This window comes from Loxodonta africana, chromosome 22, assembly GCF_030014295.1.
Source record: "Loxodonta africana isolate mLoxAfr1 chromosome 22, mLoxAfr1.hap2, whole genome shotgun sequence".
Classification (NCBI taxonomy): domain Eukaryota; kingdom Metazoa; phylum Chordata; class Mammalia; order Proboscidea; family Elephantidae; genus Loxodonta; species Loxodonta africana.
In genome coordinates this window covers 38,654,246-38,670,706 of record NC_087363.1, presented here as the reverse complement: position 1 = coordinate 38,670,706, position 16,461 = coordinate 38,654,246, and the positions used below count along the sequence as shown (strand labels likewise).

The 16,461-nt window shown below is 39.3% G+C and overlaps 1 protein-coding gene across 3 annotated transcripts in view; it reads right to left on the bottom strand.

Moving 5' to 3' along the window:
• TMCC1 (transmembrane and coiled-coil domain family 1) overlaps window positions 1-15,660 on the bottom strand; it is a 282,639-nt gene extending 266,979 nt beyond the window's left edge. For 2 of the 3 annotated variants that reach the window (XM_023547876.2, XM_064274848.1), the window contains exon 1: window positions 15,544-15,660. The gene's annotated coding sequence lies outside the window, so the exon portion shown is untranslated. The remainder of the gene's footprint in view (window positions 1-15,543) is intronic. The other variant, XM_023547879.2, reaches the window with a different exon arrangement.
• Between the last annotated feature and the right edge of the window lie 801 nt (window positions 15,661-16,461).

Genomic DNA, 16,461 nt, shown 5'->3' with positions numbered 1-16,461 from the left:
CAATAGTGCTTTACTTATCCAGGGCCTCTTCCCTTTCCATATAAAGTTAATGATTAGTTTTTCCATCTCTTTAAAGAATGCTGTTGGTATTTGGATTAGGATTGCATTGTATTTGTAGATTGCTTTGGGTAGAATTAACATTTTCAAAATGTTGAGTCTACCTATCCATGAACATGGTATGTTTTTCCCTTTACGTAGGTCTCTTGGTTTCTTGCAGTAGTGTTTCGTGGTTTTCTTTCAGTAAGTCTTTTACATCCCTGGTTAGATTTATTCCTAAGTATTTTATTTTTTTTAGGTGCTATTATAAATGGTATTGTTTTCCTGATTTCCTTTTTGTTGTTCTCTTTATTTGTGAATAGGAATCCAACTGATTTTTGTATGTTTAAATCTTATATCCTACCACTCTGCTGAATCTCTCTATTAGTTCCAGTACTTTTCTCACGGAGCCTTTTGGGTTTTCTATGTGTATTATTATATCATCCACAAATAGGAACAGTTTTACTTCTTCCTTACCAATTTGGATGCCCTTTAATTCTTTTTCTTGCCTTATTGCCCTAGCTAGGACTTCCAGCACAGTGTTAAGTAGGAGTGGTGATAAAGGACATCCTTGTCTTGTTCCTGTTCTCAAGGGGAATGTTTTCAGACTCTTTCCATTAAGAATGATGTTGGCTGTTGGTTTTGTATACATGCCCTTTATTATGTTAAGGAATTTCCCTTCTATACCTTTATTGATAGTTTTTGTCAGGAATGGGTATTGAACTTTGTCAAATGCCTTTTCTGTATTGATTGAAACGATCATGTTATTCTTTTATTTATGTAGTGGATTATGTTGATTGACTTTCTAATGTTGAACCATCCTTGTATACCCGGTTTGAAGCCCACTTTGTCGTGGTGTATTTTTTTTTATATGATGCTGAATTCTACTGGCTAGAATTTTGTTGAGAATTTTTGCATCTATGTTCATGAGAGATACTGATCTGTAATTTTCTTTTTTGGTAGTGTCTTTGCCTGGTTTTGGTATCAGGCTATGCTGGCTTCATAGAATGAATTCAAAAGTATCCCTTACTTTTCTATATTCTGAAATAGTTTGAGTAGTACTGGTGTAAGCTCTTCTCTGAATGGTTGGTAGAATTCTCCAGTGAAGCCATCTGGGCCAGGGCTTTTTTGTTGTTGTCGTTGGACTTTTTTTTTTTATTACCTTTTCAGTCTCTTGTTATGGGTCTGTTCAGATTTTCAATTTCAGTGCATGTTAGTTTGGGTAGGTAGAGTATTTCTAGAAATTTGTCCATTTCCTCCAGATTTTCAAATGTGTTGAGTATAGTTTTTCATAGTATTCTGTTATGATCCTTTTTATTTCAGTTGGGTCTGTCATAATGTCCCCCATTTCATTTCTTATTTGAGTTATTTGCATTCTTTCCTGTTTTTCTTTTGTCGGTTTGGCCAATGGCTTGTCAATTTTGTTGATCCTTTCAAAGAGCCAACTTTTGGTTTTGTTGATATTATTGTTTTTATACTCTCCATTTCATTTATTTCTGCTGTGATCTTTATTATTTCCTTTCTTCTGGTGTCTTTAGGCTTCTTTTGCCTTTCTCTTTTGAGAGCAAGTTCTCTTGTTTGAGTTGTGTAGCTAATGTTTTGATTTTGTTGCTTTCTTCTTTTTTATTGTGTGCCTCTGTTGCTATAAATTGATCTCAGAGCACTGTGTTTGCTCTGTTCCAAAGGTTTTTGTATGATGTATTTTCATTCTCATTTGATTCTAGAAAGTTTTTTATTCCATCTTTGATTTCTTCTATTACTCAGTGGTTTTTAAGCAGGGTGTTATTCAATTTCCATGTATTTGTTTTTTTTTTCCCCCTTGCTCTTCCTGTTAATTTCTACTTTTATGGCGTTGTTATCAGGGAAATACTTTGTATCATCTCAGTGTTTTAGATTTTGTTGAGGCTTGCTCTGTGGCATAAGATGTGGTCTATCCTGGGGAATGTTCCACATACATTGGAAAAGAATGTGTACTTTGCTGCTGTTGGGTGGAGTATTCTATATATGTCTATGAAGTCAAGTTGATTGATTGTGGCCAGATCTTCTGTATCTGTGTTAGTCACCTAGTGCTGCTATAACAGAAATACCACAAGTGGATGGCTGTCTTAGTCATCTAGTGCTGCTGTAACAAATACCACAAGCTGATGGCTTTAACAAAGAGAAATTTATTTCCTCACGGTTAAGTAGGCTAAAAGTCCAAATTGAGGGCATCAGCTCCAGGGGAAAGGCATTCTCCCTCTCTGTTGGCCTTCTCATCAATGTTGCCCTGGACTATGGGGCTTCTCTGCACAGGAACCCTGGGTCCAAAGGATGCTCTTTGATCCCAGTGCTTCTTTCTTAGTGGTATGAGGTCCCCCTTTCTGCTTTGACATAAAATTGCAATCACAAAACGGAGGACAACCACACGATACTGGGAATCATGGCCCAACCAAGTTGACATATATTTTGAGGGGGAAACAATTCAATCCATGGTAGTATCTTTGTTGAGTTTCTTTCTAGATGTTCTGCCCTTTATCAACAGTGGTCTGTTGAAGTCTCCTACTATTATTGTGGGACTGCCATTTCTCTTTTCAGTGCTGTTAAAAGTTTGTTTTATATATTTTGGAGCCCGGTCATTTGGTGCATAGATATTTATTATGGTTATGTCTTCATGATGAATTGTCCTTTTAATCATTATATAATGCTCTTCTTTGTCCTTTATGGTGGATTTTGTTTTAAAGTCTATTTTATCTGAGATTAGTATTGCTACGCCTACTCTTTTTTTTTTCCCCTACTCTTTTTTGGTAGCTGTTTGCTTGATATATTTTTTTTCCATTCTTTGATTTTTCATAAATTTATGTCTTTGTTTCTAAGGTGTGTCTCTTATAGACATCATATTGATGGGTCCTGTTTTAAAGTTGTTATTTAAAAAGAATTCATGAGACAGAATTAATAGCAGATTAAAAACAATAGAACAGAGGATTAGTGACCTGCAAGACAGGCAGCAGAAAGTATTCAGATTAAAGCATAGAGAGAAGAAAGGAGGAAAGCACAAAAAAAAAGCATCAGAGATATAAGGGATGCACTGAAAAGTAGCACTGCAAAACAGACAATGTAAAATAGGAAAAATATAGGTGTGCTATTGTTGAACACATTATATCAATGATTCTGGTTTTGGTGAGGCAGTCTCTAGCATGCAGACACTTACCTACCTAATAAGTGTAGAAACTGAGATATTATTCATTTGGGGAAATTTGGTAATGTGATGGCAGAACATTTATGCAGAAATTAGACACTGACACCAAAAAACTATCACATGTTACTTAGAAGATGAAATATAAAACCCATTAATTACAATTTTAGCAGATGCTTTAAGAGAAATATTTTGAAATAAGATAAGAAGTGCTAAGTATTAGCCATTGTTTTAGGTCCAATCCCTGATGTAAGGCATATAACAGATAATAATTATAGTTAGAAAAACTTAAATACTTCTATATGTGAAATTTTTTTGGGAATTTTTGTTACAAATGGGGAGAGTATAAAAAAATTTAGTAAAATATTTATAACAACTGATTCTTGGCAAAAATAATTGAGAAGCCATGAATAGGACAATGATGTAAATGTATGTGGAAAATGTAATATGGCAAGAGAAGTTTCTTTAAAAATATATACATCATTCTATATTTCTTTTTTTAAGCATTTTTAAACTTATTTTTAGACCCAAGTGGTTTACTTTTTTCCAAGCATTTTTAATTTTTTGTTGTTGTTGTAGAAATATATATAATGTACCATTTGCCAATTCAGCATTTTTCATGTGTACAATTTAGTGGTATCAATTACATAATCATGTTGTGCAACCATCCCCCATAATCGTTGCCAAGTTTCCCACTACCATAAACAGAAGCTTATTGTATCTAAACAATGAATCCCCTTTTCTCTCTCCCTCCCGCACCAGAAAACCACTAATGAACTTTGTTCTATATACATCTGCCTATTCTAGTTGTTTCATATACATGAGACCGTATAATATTTGGTCTTTTGTGACTGATATCTCCATTAGCATAACGTTCATCCATGTTGTAAGGAACCCTTGTGGCCCAGTAGTTAAGCAGTTGGCTGCTAACCGAAAGGTCAGCAGTGTGAACCCACCAGCTGCCCTGAGGGAGAAAGATATGGCAATCTGCTTCCATGAAGATTGTTAGGTTAGGTACCATCTAGTCAGTTCTGACTCAAGCCACCCTATGTACAACGGAACGAAACACTGCCCAGGCCTGCACCATCCTCGCAATCGCTGCTGTGCTTGAGCCCGTTGTTGTAGCTACTGTGCTAATCCATCTCATGGAGGTTCTTCCCTGACCTTCTACTTTACCAAGCATGATGTCTTTCTCCACGGACTGGTCCCTCCTGATAACATGTCCAAAGTACGTGAGACAAAGTCTCACCAACCTTGCTTCTAAGGAGCATTCTGGCTGTATTTCTTCCAAGACAGATTTGTTCATTCTTCTGGCAGTCCATGGTATGTATATTCAATATTCTTCGCCAACACCATAATTGAAAGGCTTCAGTTCTTCTTCAGTCTTCCTTATTCATTGTCCAGCTTTCACATGCATATGAGGCAATTGAAAACTATGGTTTGGGTCAAGAGTGCCTTCCTTAAAGTGACATCTTTGCTTTTTAACACTTAAGGAAGTCTTTTCCAACAGATTTGCCTAATGCTGTAAAAATTACAGCCTTAGAAACCCTATGGGGCAGCTGTACTCTATCCTACAGGGTGGCTATGGGTCAGAGTTGACTCAACAGCAGTGAGTTTTGTTTTTTTGGTATCCATATTGTTTTTTATATTGTAGCATACATGAAGACTTCATTTCTGTTTATGGCTGAGTAGTATGTACCACATTTTGTTTACCCATTCATCTGTTGATGGACATTTAGGTTGTGTCCACCTTCTGGCTATCATGCTGCAATGAACACTGGTGTACATGTGTTTGTTTTTGACATTCTTTAAACTTAGTGGTGAACAATGCAGTCAAAATCTCCCTGGACATTACCGAATTTTAAAATTATCTTCCAAGCAGGGGCAGATTATCCAATAGGCAAGGGGTAAAACCCATGTGAAATTGTTCACTACAAATTAGTAAGTAAGCACAAGTAAGCCCATGCTTACCTTGCTTACTGGGTCATCTGCCCCTATCAGGGATTGTAAATTTGAAAAGAGGCTTTGATTCTGTAAGAAGGTGCTATAGGATTGGGAGAGAGACAGATGCCAGCCATACCTAGAAGCAGAATCTTTGATGTGGTGGAAGAAATGTGAAATTGTTCACTACAGACGATCTGGTAAACAAGGTAAGCACCGTACTTACCATGTCTATTGGATAATCCGGCCTTTGTTCCCAAGAACCATATGACTACTTTTCAGCTTCAGTTAAATATTGAAGTGTATTGAAAACACACTTAACCGGTTCCCATTGCCGTCGAGTTGATTCCAACTCATAGATACCCTATAGGACAGAGGAGAACTGCCTCATAAGGTTTCCAAGGAGCAGATGGTGGATTCAAACTGCCGACCTTCCAGTTAGCAGCTAAGCTTTTTAATCACTGTGCCATCATGGCTCTGAAAACACACTTATTGGATATTAACTTGAAACCACCATCAAATATATGGTAGGAAAATTGAGTTGATACTAGTATACTGGTAAAAACTCAGTCTCAAGCATATGATCCTCCTTTATTTGATGATATTAATAAAGAATATGGGTTCTAAAATACCAGCCAAAGTTCTACTTGCAAACATACCCATGTCTAAATTCATTAGCTTTGCACTGACTTGGCATGATGCTTTAAGTAAAATTAATGGTTTAAACAAAATGATATATTAATAAAAATTCAATGTACTCAATGCTTTTGAAAAGTAGCCCTGGTAGTACAATGGTTAAGCCCTCGGCTGCTAACCGAAAGGTCAGCAGTTCAAACCCACCAGCGGCTCATCAGGAGAAAAGACCTGGAATCTCCTCCCACAACTAGGAAACTCTGCTGGGGCAGTTCAACTCTGTCCTAGAGGGTTGCTATCTACAGCACTAAACAACAAAAATGCTCTTGAAAACCTCACAGGAATTAAAAAAAAAAAAAACTAAGTGATGTTGCTTAAAAAGAAAAAACAGATTACTGATTTTAAAATAAATTGCAGAGTTTGCTAACATTGGTTTCAGTTTCTCCAACATATAAAGCACTAAAGAAAAAAAAAAAACACTAGAAAACGGAGATTTCAGTTGCAAGTGCCTCAATCAGCCCATTTTAAGATCCCAAACCACATCTTAAAATCAGTTTCTTTTTATGTTCTACCTTGGAAACTACAGGGTCATCTTTAAAAGAGAAGTTTATGATACTGAGAGACAGTAATGACTTTTTCAGTCTTCCAACCTAGATCCTTACTATTCAGAAGGTCATCCCTGGACCAGTAATATCAGCCTTACATGGGAACTTGTTAGAAATGCAGGCTCTCAACCCTACTCCAGATCAACTTAATCAAAGTCTTCATCTCAACATGACCCCCCCTCCAGGTGATTTATTTGTGTGGCATAGTGGTTAAGCGCTGTGGCCACTAACCACAAAGGTCAGCAGTTCAAATCCACCAGGCACTCCTTGGAAACTCTATGGGGCAGTTCTGTCCTGTCCTATAGGGTCGCTATGAGTCAGAATCGACTCTACAGCAATGGGTTTTTGGTTTTGCAGCTTGAAAAGCACTGGAGTACATGACAGATGTAATTTTTAAAAATTACAATGAATGTGAGCTTCCACAACTATTAAAATTTTACACTTGAAATTGATTGATGAACATTATTTAATGGGTATATTTTTGGGAAATGAATATAAACCCATTGCCATTGAGTCGATTCTGACTCATAGTGACCCTGTGAACATAAATGAATACAGAAGAACTAAAAACCTTAAATTGTTTGCTAAAATCTAATACAACCTCTGCTAAAGTATTGCAATGTCTTTGCAGCAATCATTTAGCATTACATTTCCAAGTACTTTTGTGTCTCTCAGTATGTACTTAACTTTCCAAATTTGGGTAACCAGTAAAGAATGTAACTTCACAAAATTAAAATTTGGTAAAATCTATTTAAGTTCTGGAGTGACCAAAAAAGACCGTCTAGTGACCAAGATATATTGGAGCAAGTAAGCATTGAAACTATCAAGACATTTATTTCCGTGAAAACAAGACAATAACTGCTGTATAAAAAATTATTTTATGCCAGTGGCTTTGAATTTCTAATTTTTGTGTGAGTTGCTCTCTTTCTCACCTAGGAGCCTTTGCTTATGCTGTTTCCTGTGCCTGTACATGTTCCTCTTCAACTCTGCTGGTCTATCAGGTCTCACCTTAAATGTCATTTCCTCCAGGAGGCCTTCCCTGACCCCTCAGAAATGTCACTTTCTCCCATCACACACTCTCAAAATGTCCTGAACTTCTCCTTCCTAGCCCAACATACATGCAGTTTCCCCTAGAAGGTCTGCCTTGTCTCTGTACTACGAGCTCCACAAGTACAGAGACTTTGTGTCATCTGAGCCTTCTGAACCCACTGACCTTCAATTATCTTAGTTGTTATAGCTGTTGTTATTAGTCAACCTCCTGTTCATGGCAACTCCATGCACAATGGACAGAAACATTGCCCGGTCCTTTGCCGTCCTCAAGATTTGTTGTGTCCTCATGATTGATTGTGGATCGGACTGTTGGGATCCACAGGGTTTTTCACTGGCCAATTTTCAGAAGTAGGTTGCTAGGCCTTTCTTCCCAGTCCATCTTAGTCTGGAGGCTCCACTGAAACCTGCTGAGCATCACACCAACATGTGAGCTTCCACTGACAGACGGGTGGTGGTTATGCATGAGGGGCATTGGCCAAGAATCAAACCCGAATCTCCTGCATGGAAGGTGAGAGTTCTACCACTGAACCATGACTGTCTTCCTATGTATCTTTAGTGCATAATTAATGTGAGTTGAACTAATAACGGAGGAATGACAATCCTATCTACATTAAGTGAGGCATAACTCTGGCTTATATTTATACAACCCTTTATTCCTTTCAGAGCCCTGGTTGTGTAGCAGTTAAACGCTACTGCTGCTAACCAAAAAATCGGCAGTTTAAATCTACCAGCTGCTCCTTAGATACCCTTTAGGGCAGTTTTATTCATCTTATAGGGTTGCTATGAGTTGGAACCAACCCAACAGCAATGGTTTTTACTCTTTTCAAGGAGCTCTGGTGGTGCAATGGTTAAAGTACTCAGCTTCTAACTGAAAGGTAGATGGTTTAAACCCACCAGCCACTCTGTGGGAGAAAGATGTGGCAGTCTGCTTCCATAAAGATTTACAGCCTTGGGTACCCTATGGGGCAGCTCTACTCTGTCCTATTGGGTCTCTATGAGTCAAAATCAACTCAACACCAATGGGTTTTTTTGTTTTGTTTTGTTTACTCTTTTCAGCCTATTTTTACTTCTGTTAAACCATTCGAGCCTCCCAAGACCCCAATCTACCTAGTTAGTCTCTCTCAGCCTGACAAATGGATATGAAGCCTTCCACCTCTTAGGTTCCACTACTATTTGGAAGATTTTCACTGCCTAATTCTTTTCAGAAGTAGATTGCCGGGACATTCTTCCTAGTCTGTCTTAGTCTGGAAGCTCAGCTGAAGCCTGTCTGCCATGGGTGACTCTGCTGGTATCTGAATACTGGTGGCAGAGTTTCCAGGATCATAGCAACACACAAGCCCACAAAGTGTGACAAACTGACAGACACGTGGAGGATATCAGTGATAGGATAATATCCATACACCTACAAGGAAGACCAGTTAATACGAGTATTATTCAAATTTATGCATGAACCACTAAGGCCAAAGATGAAGAAACTGAAGATTTTTACCAGCTTCTGCAGTCTGAAATTGATTGAACATGCAATCAGGATGCATTGATAATTATTGGTGATTGGAATGAGAAAGTTGGGTACAAGGAAGAAGGATAGGTAGTTGGAAAATATGGCCTTGGTGACAGAAAAAATGCCAGAGATAGCGTGATGGAATTTTGCAAGACCAACAAATTCTTCATTGCAAATACCTTTTTTCACCAACGGAAGTGTCAACTATACACATGGACCTCACCAGATGGAAAACACAACAATCAAAGCAACTTCGTCTGTGGAAAGAGGTAATGGAAACGCTCAATATCATCAGTCAGAACAAGGTCGGGGCCCAACTGTGGAACAGACCATCAATTGCTCATATGCAAGTTCAAGTTGAAACTGAAGAAAATTAGAACAAATGCACAAGAGCCAAAGTATGAACTTGAGTATATCCCACCTGCATTTAGAGACCATCTTTTAGATAGATTTGATGCATTGAACACTCATGGCCGAAGACCAGATGAGTTGTGGAATGACATCAAGGACATCATACTTGAAGAAAACAAAAGGTCATTAAAGAGACAGGAAAGAAAGAAAAGACCAAAATGGATGTCAGAAGAGGCTCTGAAACTTGCTCTTGAATGTCAAGCAGCTAAAGCAAAAGGAAGAAATGAAGTAAAATAACTGAAGAGAAGATTTCCAAGTGCGGCTTAAGAAGACAAAGTATTATAATGACATGTGGAAAGTGCTGAAGATAGAAAACCAGAAGGGAAGAACACGCTCGGCATTTCTCAAACCGAAAGAACTAAAGAAAAAATTCAAGCCTTGAGTTGCAATAGTGAAGGATTCTATGAGGAAAATATTAAACGGTGCAGGAAGCATCAAAAAGAAGGTGGAAGGAATACAGAGAGTCATTATACCAAAATGAATTGGTCAAAGTTCAACCATTTCAAGAGGTAGCATGTGACCGGGAACCAGTGATTCTGAAGGAATAAGTCAAAGCTGCACTGAAGGCACTGGTAAAAAATAAGACTCCAGGAATTGATGGAATATCAACTGAGATGTTTCAACAAACAGATGCAGCACTGGAAATGCTCACTCATCTATGCCAAGAAATTTGGAAGGTGGCTACCTGGCCAACCAACTGGAAGAGATCCGTATTTATGCCTATTCCCAAGGAAGGTGATCCAGCCGACTGCAGAAATTATTGAACAATATCACTAATATCATACACAAGCAAAATTTTGCTGAAGATCATTCAAAAGCAGCTGCAGCAGTATATCGACAGGGAACTGCAGAAGTTCAGGCCAGATTCAGAAGAGGACGTGGAACCAGAGCTATCATTGCTGATGTCAGATGGATCCTGGCTGAAAGCAGAGAATACCAGAAGGATGTTTACCTGTGTTATATTGACTATGTAAAGGCATTTGACTGTGTGGATCATAACAAATTATGGATAACATTGTGAAGAATGGGAATTCCAGAACACTTAATTGTGCTCATAAAGAACCTGTGCATAGATCAAGAGGCAGTTATTCAGGCAGAACAAGGGGATACTGCGTGATTTAAAGTCAGGAAAAGTGTATGTAAGGGTTGTATACTTTCACCATACGTATTCAATCTGTAATGTTGAGCAAATAACCTGAGAAACTGGACTGTATGAAGAGGAATGGAGGAAGACTCATTAACAACCTGCATTATGCAGATGACACAACCTTGCTTGCTGAAAATGAAGAGAACTTGAAGCACTTACTGATGAAGATCAAAGACTACACCCTTCAGTATGGATTACACCTCAACATAAAGAAAACAAAAATCCTCACAACTGGACCAATAAGCAACATCATGATAAACAGAGAAAAGATTGCAGTTGTCAAGGATTTCATTTTACTTGGATCCACAATCAACACCCATGGAAGTGGCAGTCGAGAAATCAAAAGGTGCATTGCACTGGGCAAATCTGCTGCAAAGGACTTCTTTAAAGTGTTGAAAAGCAAAGATGTCACCTTAAAGACTAAGGTGCGCCTGACTCAAGCCGTGATATTTTCTTTTTCACACTTACTGAAAATGCCTTTATTTGGAGAACCTACATTAACTTTCTTTTTCTTTCTTTTTTTTTATTGTACTTTAGATGAAGGTTTACAGACCAAACTAGTTTCTCATCAAACAGTTAGTACACACATTTTTGTATGACATTGGTCAACAACCCCACGACATGTCAACACTCACTCTTCTCAACCCTGGGTTCTCTATTACCAGCTTTCTTGTTCCCTCCTGCCTTCCAGTCCCTGCCCAAGGGCTGGTATGCCCCTTCAGTCTTGTTTTGTTCCACCGGCCTGTTCAATCTTTGGCTGAAAGGCAAACCTCAGGAGTGACTTCATTACTGAGCTGAAAGGGTATGGGGGCCATACTCTCAGGGTTTCTCCCGTCTCTATCAGGCCAGTAAGTCTGATCTTTCTTTTTGAGTTAGTGTTTTATTCTACATTTTTCCCCAGCTCTGTCTGTGACCCTCTATTGTGATCCCTGTCAGAGCAGACAGTGGTGGCAGCTGGGCACCATCTTGTACTGGACTCAGTCTGGTGGAGGCCATGGTAGATGTGGTCCATTTAGTCCTTTGGACTAACCTTTCTCTTATAGCTTTAGTTTTCTTCATTCTTCCTTAACCTCGAAGGGGTAAGACCAGTGGAGTTTCCTAGATGACTGCTCACAGGCATACAAGACCCCAGACGCTACTCACCACCATGGTATTTTCAATTGCATCATATGTATGCAAAAGCTGGGCAATGAATAAGGAAGACTGAAGAAGAATTGTGGTGTGGCAAAGAACATTGAATATACCATGGACCGCCAAAAGAAAGAACAAATCTGTCTTGGAAGAAGTATGACCAGAATGCTCCTTAACAGCAAAGATGGCGAGACTTCTTCGTACATATTTTGGACATGTCAGGAGAGATTAGTCCCTGGAGAAGGACATCATGCTTGGTAAAGTACAGGGTCAGTGGAAAAGAGGAAGACCCTCAATGAGATGGATTGACATACTGGCTGCAGCAATGGGCTCAAGCATAACAAGAATTGTGAGCATGGAGCAGTATTTCATTCCATGGTACACAGGGTTGCTATGAGTCAGAACTGACTCACTGGCACCTAACAACAACAACAACCTCTTAGGTAGGAGCCTTGATAGCGCAGTGGTTTATCACTTGGCTGCTTTCCTGGTGGTATGAGGTCCCCCTGTCTCTCTGCTAGCTTCTCTCTCTTACACCCCAAGAGGAACAGGCTCAAGACACAATCCAATCCTGTAGATTGAGTCCTGCCTCATCAACACAACTGCCACCCATCCCCCCTCATGAACATCATATATTTTGAATGGACACAATTTAATCCGTAACAGTCATTCTTTCTCTTTTTTTTTTTCTGAACCAGTTAAGAGCACGTTGCGTATTTCATGGCCCTTTAACAGCTCATGTGCTTCCTAAGAACAAGGATTTGGTTTTCTTACAGAGCTACAGTTCAGTTATTAAACCCAGTAAATTTAATATTGATGTAATATTTTCATCTGACCTACAGTCCATATTCTTATGTTGTCAATTGTCTCAAATAGTGTTTGTCATGGATTGAATTATTCCCCCTCAAAAATGTGTGTATGAATTGGCTGAGCCATGATTCCCGGTACTGTGTGATTTTCCTATATGTTGTAAATCCTGCCCTTATGATGTTAATGAGAGAGGATGGGCAGCAGTTGTGTTAGTGAGGCAGGACTCAACCTACAGGATTGGATTGTGTCTTGGGGCAATCTCTTGAGATATAAAAGAGAGAATCAAGCAGAGAGACAGGAAGACCTCATACCACCAAGAAAGCAGTGTCAGGAGTAGAGCACGTCCTTTGGACCCAGGGTCCCTGTGTGAAGAAGCTCCTAGTCTGGGGGGACATTGATGAGAAGGTCCACAGAGAGAGAAAGCCTTCCCCTGGAGCTGACACTCTGAATTTGGGCTTTTAGCCTATTTTACTGTGAGAAAAGAAACTTTTCTTTGTTAAATCCATCCACTTGTGGTATTTCTGTTATATCAGCACCAGATAACTAAGAGAGTGTCCGTGCAGCTCCTTTTCCCCTCCAGTACTGGGTCTAGTCCAGGACTAGGTATTGAAATTATTTGCCATGTTGCTGTAGCCTCTGTTAGTCTGGACAGTTCCTCAGCCTTTCTTTATCTTTCAAGACATTGCCATTATTGAAGGATACAGGCTGAGTATAGAAAATCTCTCAATTTGGGTTTGTGTGATGTTTCCTCATAATTAAATTCAGGTTATGCACCCGCAACCAGAATATTATATAAATGATTTGTACCCTTTTTTTTAAAGGAATCATGGATGGAGGCACACGATGTCCCACCAACACTTACTGGTCATGTTAGTTTTGATCACCCAGTCAATGTTCCTATTTTCCCCCTTGCATTAAGCATGCTATGGACAGATACTTTAAGACCACACAAATGTTCTGTTCCTCATTAAACTTTCCTCCCAGATTTAGCATCTATTGATGATACTTGCCGAATCAGTCTTTACTATGTTGTAAAATGGTCATTTTCCCACTCCACCTCTTCCTGCACATTGATCAGTTGACATTCTAATGTAAGGAAGAGTCCTCCCCTCTCCTCACATTCTTATTCATTTTCTATTTATTATCAGTATAGACTCATGGATCCCTATTCAATGGGTTAAATTCATTATTGTCTTTATTTTGATGCTCGGATTTGGCCAGTGGGAGCCTCATCAACTGGCTCCTATGTCGTTTTGACTTGTTCCCATCATACTTTTAGCCCTTTTTTACTTTCCGGGACAACAGAATGTTCCAGCATTTTTTTGTATCTTCCCTGTTTCAACCTGGAATCAGCCATCTTTCAAAAGAGCTCAGATTCTGTTTAGAGGGCAATGGTATATAGATACCAAGATCTGGGTGCTAGGTGAGCTTGTTGCTCCCGGAATGTCATTGCTTCTAGACCCCATTGCAGATAAAACTAGGAAATTTATATGTATATACAAGTTACTGTTGTTTTTAGCTGCCATCATGTCAGCCCCCAGTTCATGGCAACCACTTGCACAATGGAACAAAACACTGTCCAGTCCTGCATCATCCCCATGATCACTAGCAGATCAGACTGTTGTGATCCATAGGGTTTTCACTGGCTGACTTTTAAAAGTAGATTTCCAGGCTTTTCTTCCTAGTCCATCTTAGTCTGGAAGCTCCACTGCACATGAGGTACATTGGCTGGGAATCAAACCCAGGTTTTCCTCGTGGAAGGCAAGAATTCTACCATTGAACCACCATTGTCCCCCAAAATACATATACAAATATATTGCACTCCAGTATCACAGTGTCGTTCCTTGACTTCACTCTTGGGTGATATCTAAACCTAAGTTTCCTCATCTGAAAACTGGCGATATAATAGTATCTCTCCCAAAGGGTCATTGTGGTGCTTAAACTAGGCAGTCCATTAAAAAAATACATTAGTTAATTGGCCTAATAACATGTTTGGTGCTTCTGTTACACCTCCTAGTACATTGTGTAGTGCCTGGGGTCTTAAAAGCTTGCAAGCTGTCGTCCAAGGCACAACAATTGGTCTCTATTCACCTGGAGCAACAGAGAAAGAAAGTCAGGAATAGAAGGAGGATATGGAATGTGTGGCTAACTGTCTCCATGAACAACTGCCTTCTTTGCCATGAGACCAAAAGAACTGGATGGTGCCCAGCTACCATTACCGAATATTTTGATCAAAGATTCTATAGAAGAATTCTGAGCAAAAGGGGGAAAATGTAGAGCAGAATTTCAAATTCTCATGGACTCCAGACTTTCTGGAGTCATGGAGGCTGATGAATCCCTAAAACTATTGCCAAGACAGTCTTTAAACCTTAAACCAAAAATATTCCCTGAAGCCTTCTTAAAACCAAATAGTAGTCAACTTATCTAGTAAAGAATGTCTGCCTTGAGCATTATGATCTTTTAGGATCTATCTATATGGGATCAAAGTGACAACAGCAACTGGAAAGATTAATAGAAACCTTAGGGGGCAATGAGTTTATATTAATGGGAGAGGAACAACTCACAAAGGAGGGTGAGAATGGTTGCACAACTCAAAGAATGTAATCAACATCACCAAATTATACATGTAGGAACTGTTGAATTGTATGTTTTACAGTGTATATTCTCAACAACAACAAAATTTTAAAAAAATACATTAGTATAGTGGCTGATATACAATAAGTATTCATTCAATTAGTGTTAGTTATCGTTATAATGGAGCCCTGGTGGTGCAGGGGCTAAGCGTTCAGTGCTAACCAAAAGATCAGCAGTTCAAATCCACCAGCTGCTCCTTGGAACCCTATGGGGCAGTTTTACTCTGTCCTATAGGATCACTATGAGGTGGAATGGACTCAGTGGCAATGCATTTGGGTTTTTGTTTATTATTATAATTACCATTATTTAATGTGTTCTATTTATCCAGCTCTGATATGCCCTAATCCTGTAATAGTAAATGAGAGAATACTATCAGAAAAATATAAAAATATGCCCCATTTCTAGTTTAAATCCCCAAGCATAGACTGCCAGACAAAGGTGACACTGAGAAAAATAGAAAATGAGCACTTACTATGTGTCGAGCAGCTTTTCACATATATACTCATGCCGTCCTCACAACACCCTGTGAGGTAGCTTCTGAGAGGCAGGACTGTCTCTGCAGTAGGACTGCATGGTGTGAATACTAACCTTGCAGCTTACAAGCTGTATGATCTTGGGTAAGTTATTTAACCTCTCTGTGCCTGTTTTCCCGTTTGTTAAAAAAAATAAAAAACAGTGGTTTTAGTACTCATAGGGGTGTTGTGCGGAGTTAAATGAGTAATGCACACAAAACAGGAACTACCACACAACAAGCATTTTGTGTTTGCTGATATACTATTTTAGAGATACGGAAACTTACAGAGAGGTTAGGTCACTTGTCCATAGTCACACAGCTGAGAAGTGGCAGAACCGGGATTTGAACATAGGTTTTCTCCGATGACTGACAGGTAAGTTTATAGGTAATTACAAAGCCCTGGTGGCATGCTAGTTAAGCGCTTGGATGCTAACTAAAAGGTTGGCAGTTCAAACCCACCCAAACTCCCTTTGGAAGGATAACCTGATCTCCTCCCCTAAAAAAAAAAAAAAAAAGCTTACAGTTTAAAAAACCCTATGGGGCAGCTCTACTCTGTCACATGGGGTCGCTATGAGTCTGGATGGCACCTAACCAAAACAACAAGTGCTGTGACAGGAGATACTTTGGGATCTGTGGTGGCCCTGAGGAGGGCTTTAGGAGAGTATAGGGCAGGACTGGAAGGAGGAGGTAGTACCTGAGCTGTTGCTTACAGGATGAGCAGAAGTTTGCCAGGCGACTAGGTGAAAAGGTGAAGAACAGGGAGCCTGTGCAAAAGCCTTGAGTGAGCTAGCCTGGTGGAGAACTGCAAGTTGTTTAGGTGGGGGATCATGGAGGTTAACTCAGGGTGTGATAGCAGCTGAAGCTTATCACAGACCA